This window comes from Rhinopithecus roxellana, chromosome 19, assembly GCF_007565055.1.
Source record: "Rhinopithecus roxellana isolate Shanxi Qingling chromosome 19, ASM756505v1, whole genome shotgun sequence".
NCBI lineage: Eukaryota > Metazoa > Chordata > Mammalia > Primates > Cercopithecidae > Rhinopithecus > Rhinopithecus roxellana.
Window position 1 is genome coordinate 74,900,974 of NC_044567.1, and position 6,605 is coordinate 74,907,578.

The window sequence follows — 6,605 nt, forward strand, 5'->3', positions numbered from 1 at the left end:
CATTGTTAATCACAAAGTCTTTAACAATACGTTTCATTTCTTTTATTGTTCTTTAATTTGCACACAAGGGGAAATGAATGAGGCAGGGAATAAATGTGACTTTTTACAACTGTGACAATCAAATATCCCAGATTTTTAAGAACAGTCCGTATTTCAGGTATTCAGTATGTTTATTAAAACTCTGGGCGGGGCGCAATGGTTCACGCCTATAATCCCAGCACTTAGGAAGGTAAAGGCAGGAGGATTGCTTGAGGCCAGGAGTTTGAGATCAGCCTGGGCAACATAGGGATACTCCATCTCTACCAAAAATAAATTAGCCAGGTCTGGTGGTGCACACCTGTAATCCCAGTTACTCAGGAAGCTGAGGCAAGAGGATCACTTGGGCCCAGGTGGTGAAGGCTGCAGGGAGCTATGATCACACCATTGCACTCCAGCCTGGGTGTCAGAGGGAGAACTTATTTCCAAAAAAAAATTGGACAGGTGCGGTGGCTCATGCCTGTAATCCTAACACTTTGGGAGGCTGAGGAGGGCAGATCATGAGGTCAGGAGTTCGATATCAGCCTAACCAACATGGTGAAACTCCATCTTTACTAAAAATACAAAAATTAGCCAGGCGTGGTGGTGCACACCTGTAATCCCAGCTACTCAGGAGATTGAACTGGGAGGGGGAGGTTGCAGTGAGCTGAGATCACACCACTGCACCCCAGCCTGGGAGACAGAGCAAGACTCCATCTGAAACAAATAAAAATTTTAAAAATAAATAAATAAAATTTAAAAAATGAGCTGGGGTGGTGAGTCATGCTTATAATCCCTGTGTGTTCGGAGGCAGAGGTGGAAGGATCACTTGAGCCCAGGAGTTGGAGACCAGCCTGGGGAACACAGTGAGACCTGTGTCTACAAAAATTATTAATATAATTAAAATTTAAAAATGCATATTAGGTAATATGTCCTGGATTTTTGGTTTGCAATATATGGTTTTGTTTGTTTGTTTGTTTTGAGACAGAGTCTTACTCTGTCACCCAGGCTGGAGTACAGTGGCAGAAACTCAGCTCACTGCAACCTCTGCCTTCTGGGTTCAAGTGATTCTCCTGCCACAGCCTCTCAAGTAGCTGGGATTACAGGCATGCACCACCACACCCAGCTAATTTTTGTACTTTTAGTAGAGACGGGATTTCTCCATGTTGGTCAGGCTGGTCTTGAACTCCTGACCACAGGTGGCCCACCCACCTTGGCCTCCCAAAGTGCTGGGATTACAGGCATGAGCCACCACGCCTGGCCTGGTTATTATTTTCATAACAGCTCCAAGGAGTGACCCACTGGGGATGGATATTATGTTTTTACACTTTGAATTAGAATCTCTAGAGTTCCCAAAGAGCAATCCGGTATGCCTTTCCCAATCGAACGTTTCTATCACTGATCAGTGGCTAAGCGGGGCCTCAGGCAGGCTCAGATGTGCTTAAGATGGGAGCAGCAAGGAGCAGAACCCTGTGGGGGAAGAAAAGGTTGGGACTGTGCATCAGCTCATCCTCTTTTAACTTTTTTTTTTTTTTTTGAGATGGAGTCTTGCTCTGTTGGCTAGGCTGGAGTGCAATGGCACGATCTCGGCTCACTGTAACCTCTGCCTCTCAGGTTCAAGCAATTCTCCTGCCTCAGCCTTCCAAGTAGCTGAGCTTACATGCATGCACCACCAAGCCCTGCTAATTTTTGTATTTTTAGTAGAGGAGGGGTTTCGCCATGCTGGCCAGGTTGGTCTCAAACGACTGACCTCAGGTGATCCACCCGCCTGAGCTTCCCAAAGTGCTGGGGTTACAGATGGGAACCACCACACCCGGTCCCAAGACAGCTCATTCTTGAAGAGAGTTCATCAGCATTAAACATGTAGTTATTCAAAATGAAGTCAGAAAATAAAGACCAATAGCCAGAATGAATGAGTCTACCGCAGAGCAGGTTGGATTTTCAGGGGAGTTAAGTTAAAAGAGTCAGGCCAGGCTGGGTGCAGTGGCTCACGTGTATAATCCCATCACTTCGGGAGGCTGAGGGGGAGAATCATTTTAACCTAGGAGTTTGAGACCAGCCTGGGAAATATGGCAAAAACCCCATCTCTACAAAAAATACAAAAATTAGCCAAGTGTGGTGGCATGCACCTTGTTCCTAGCTACATGGGACGCTGAGACAGGAGGATCCCTTGAACCCAGGAAGGGCAATTGTGTGTTAAAGGCATTATTTACCTTTATGAGGAAGGGTCCTAGAGAGTAAACCTGGGTCCAGGACAGCTGAAACAAGACCCTCTTGCCTGACAAGTTCTACAGAACTGCACCTCCTTCTTGTATACTCCAGGTCTCTGAAACGATACCTACTCTACCTGCTTCCTATTCCATGACCAACTTCTTTCCTTTATCTCTGGCTTCTTTTTTTGGAGACAAGGTCCGGTTCTGTCACCAAGGCTGGAGTGCAGTGACACAATCTTGGCTCACTGCAACCTCTGACTCCTGGGTTCAAGCGATTCTTGTGCCTCAGCCTCCCAAGCACCTGGGACCACAGGTGCGCACCACCACATCCAGCTGATTTTTGTGTTTTTTGTAGAGATGGGTTTTCACCATGGTGGCCAGGCTAGCTCTGGCCTCTTTTTATTTTTATTTTTTTAGGCGGTATCTTGCTCTGTCACCCAGGCTGGAGTACAGGGCCATGAACTTGGCTCACTGCAGCCTCAACTTCCTGTGTGCAAGCGATCCTCCCACCTTAGCCTCCTGAGTAGCTGGGACTACAGGCACGCACCACCACGCCCGGCTAATTTTTGTATTTTTGTAGAGGTGGGCGTTTTGCCATGTTGCTCAGGCTGGTCTTGAACTCCTGGGCTCAAGCAATCTGCCCAACTCCACCTCCCAAAGTGCTGATATTACAAGGATGAGCCATCCTGCCCAGCCAGATAATTACTTTTCAGACTTTTTTTTTTTTTTAATTGAGACGGAGTCTCACTCTGTCGCCCAGGCTGGAGTGCAGTGGCTCGATTTCAGCTCACTGCAACCTCTGCCTCCCGGGTTCAAGCAATTCTTCCACCTCAGCTTCCCTAGTAGCTGGGATTACAGGCACCCGCGTCAATGCCCTGCTAATTCTTTTTATTTTTTAATTTATTTTTTAAGGTCAGATCATCTTTATTTACCAATTTATATAATTTGTATACCTAAGAAGAATTTCAGGCAGTTTATAAAGTTACATCTAGTACAGTAAACTTTTTAAAAAATAGAAGATAACATTAGAAACATGAAAGAAATGGAAAACAAAGCATAGGACATCAGTGAAGCCAGTGGTGAAACGAGTGCCCAAACGCACACGCCCTCAGAGACTGTAGATGCCCCCCTTTGTCATCAGATTAGAAATTGGGTGTCACAGTGTATTTTGCTAGGGTGGTTGTAACAAAGGTCACAAATTTGTTGTCTCCCCGTTCTGGAGGCCAGAAGTTCAAGCTCAAGATGTTGGCAGTGTTGGTTCCTTCTGAGGCCTGTGAGGGAAGGATCTGTTCCAGGCCGCTCCCCTTTGGCTTGTAGATGACCAATGACCACCTTTATGTTCACATGGTGTTCTGCCTGAATGTGTCTGTGTCCAGATTACCAGTTGTGTCAGATTAGGGCCCGTCCCAATGACCTCACTTTAACTTGATTACTTCTGTAATGTCTGCATCTCCAAATAAGGTCACACCCTAAAGTACTGGAGGTTAGGACTTCAACATACATATTATGGGGAGACGCACTTCAACCCATTGCTTTCAACAGAGCAAACTGAGAGCTCATTGTTTTGCTCTATTTTGTGTTTTATGAGTTTTTTATTTTTCAAAATCTTGCTTCAGGACTTGACAGGGCTTCAGCAAGATCATTTAAATATTAATTACTATATAAAGGACTAGAGAGGGGCCCTGCGGGCTTTGGGATCACAAGGATTCTGCGAGAAGGCAGCTTGCTGCCCCTTGGACGAATTACACTCTAAGAGCTTTTTGAGTGTGAGGAAGTGGAGGCTTTTTCAGTTCTCCTATTCTACATCTCTTCAGTCCTCTATAATGAACATAAACCATCCCCTCTTCCATAACGTTGTCTAGCACTCTCTGGAGTTCACAATTGCTTTTGTGTTCTGGTAGTTTCCTTGTAGGTTTGTTGAGTGCATAACCAAAATATCTACAGAATCTGGGAAAATGTCCTTTCACACCACTGAGAGAAATGTCAGCCAAGAATCTGTCTGGAAACATACGAGAAAGAAAAAGATTTTCACCTTTCTAAATTTTTAATGCAAATCATAATACACAACAATCTCATCTTTATGGCAGTAATGTCTGAACATTTCTTAAGAAAGCAAGAAGGTGTGGAAATCAAAACTTTAGAGACAGAAGACTTTAAACGCCATCTCCTCCGGGTAGCGAAGTGAAGCCAGAAAGATGAAGTCTTCTGGCCCCCAAACCAACATTCCTTTTATTAGGCTTTAAAAAAAAAAAAAAAAATCAGACCCAAATAGTACTGCTTCAAACACCACCTACAGACTGCACATGAGGATTTAGTACTGGTGCCCTTTACTTGAACCCGTAAAGCCAAGTGTGTTTCTGAATTCAAGAATTCTTTGGGCCGGGCACAGTGGCTCACGCCTGTAATCCCAGCACTTTGGGAGGCCAAGGCAGGCGGATCATGAGGTCAGGAGATTGAGACTATCCTGGCTAACATGGTGAAGCCCTGTCTCTTTTTTTTTTTTTTTTTTTTTTGAGGCGGAGTCTCGCTCTGTCGCCCTGACTGGAGTGCAGTGGCCAGATCTCAGCTCACTGCAAGCTCCACCTCCTGGGTTTACGCCATTCTTCTGCCTCAGCCTCCCAAGTAGCTGGGACTACAGGCGCCCACCACCTCGCCCAGCTAGTTTTTGTATTTTTAGTAGAGACGGGGTTTCACCGTGTTAGCCAGGATGGTCTCGATCTCCTGACCTCGTGATTCGCCCGTCTCGGCCTCCCAAAGTGCTGGGATTACAGGCTTGAGCCACCGCGCCCGGCCGGTGAAGCCCTGTCTCTACAAAAAAATACAAAAAATTAGCTGGGTGTGGTGGCGGGCGCCTGTAGTCCCATCTACTTAGGAGACTGAGGCAGGAGAATCGCTTGAACCCAGGGGAGGGGTGGAGCTTGCAGTGAACCGAGATCATGCCACTGCACTCCAGCCTGGGCGACCGAGCGAGACTCCGTCTCAAAAAAAAAAAAAAGAATTCTTTGGATTTTAGAAAGACAGTTCAGTGCAGTGTACATACCATATATCCCTCAACATTCCCAGTAGGTTCAGGGAGAGCTACTTCTAATCAAACACACTAATATTTCTGCAGCGAAGTGTGTGAATGTCCACATTATGTGCAATAAATAAGGATCATTTATAGTGTGATGTCACTTCATGGATCAGATTTTGCTACCAAAATGAGTTCTGAAAACCTAGCAGTTTTCAGTTTTCAGTACTCTTTAGATTTCAGGGTTAAGGATAAAAGATTGTTCACTCTCCCTAATCTACAAGTGAGATTCTCAAGCTGCATTTTGCAGAACTACTTAGAGTGCCCCAGCCCAGCAGCACTGAATCAGATGCTTTGGGGTGTGGCCTGGGAATTAGAATTTTTGACAAAACCCAGCTGATACTGATGCAGACGCTGGATAAACACTGAGAAACACTGCCTAGGGCACAGTGCTACGGCATGGGAAACAGATGGGAACCTCAGCTGGGCTATTTTTATCACATGCCTCTCCCCAAACCTCCCTTTGACATCACTTTGACCCTGCAGTCAGGTTTCACAGAATTTTTCTATGACATTTTGATGGAAGTGGGTATCCAAAGGACAGGAATATACAAAGATCAAAGGGACAGGAGAGAAAAACAAAGCAGAAAAAGGCAGACAGAATTACTATTCTAAACTCAAGCTACAGTCTGGTCATCGGATGATATCACATGTATTCATTCACTGTCTACTGAGTATGTGTTATCGGTCAGACACTGGTGCAGGTAGTCGGACAATCACAAAATAATTCTAGATCAAGTAATTTTCCCTTTTGGTCATTCTCATTTCTCTCTACACCACTTGTTGTTTTGGGTTTTGTTTTTTGAGGAGTGGGAATCAGCCACTGAAGCACATTGAGTTCTTCCAGGCGGTAGCTCCATCTGCAAAGCTTGTACTCACACCCCTCTTCAGCTGGGCGTCTGTTTCTCTAGGTTTCTTTTGCATGGGTTTGCATATGGAGATCTGGTTGTTTCTGCGGAGGTTTCTATGTTGATGTCTCTGTTTGGCGGTCTCTCGGTAGGTAGGTGCGTAACCCTTGTCAAGAGGAAGGACCCACATTTAACATCAAAATGTCTTGTGGACTCCCCACACGCTAATTGTCATCTTCTTTACATAGTTCTCGAGGTCAGAAGTCCAAAGTCAGTCTCATTGGGCTGAAGTCAAGGTGCCAGTAGAACTGGTCCTTTTTTTTTTTTTTTTTTTTTTTTTTTGAGACGGAGTCTTGCTCTGTCACCCAGGCTGGAGTGCAGTGGCCGGATCTCAGCTCACTGCAAGCTCCGCCTCCCGGGTTCCCGCCATTCTCCTGCCTCAGCCTCCCGAGTAGCTGG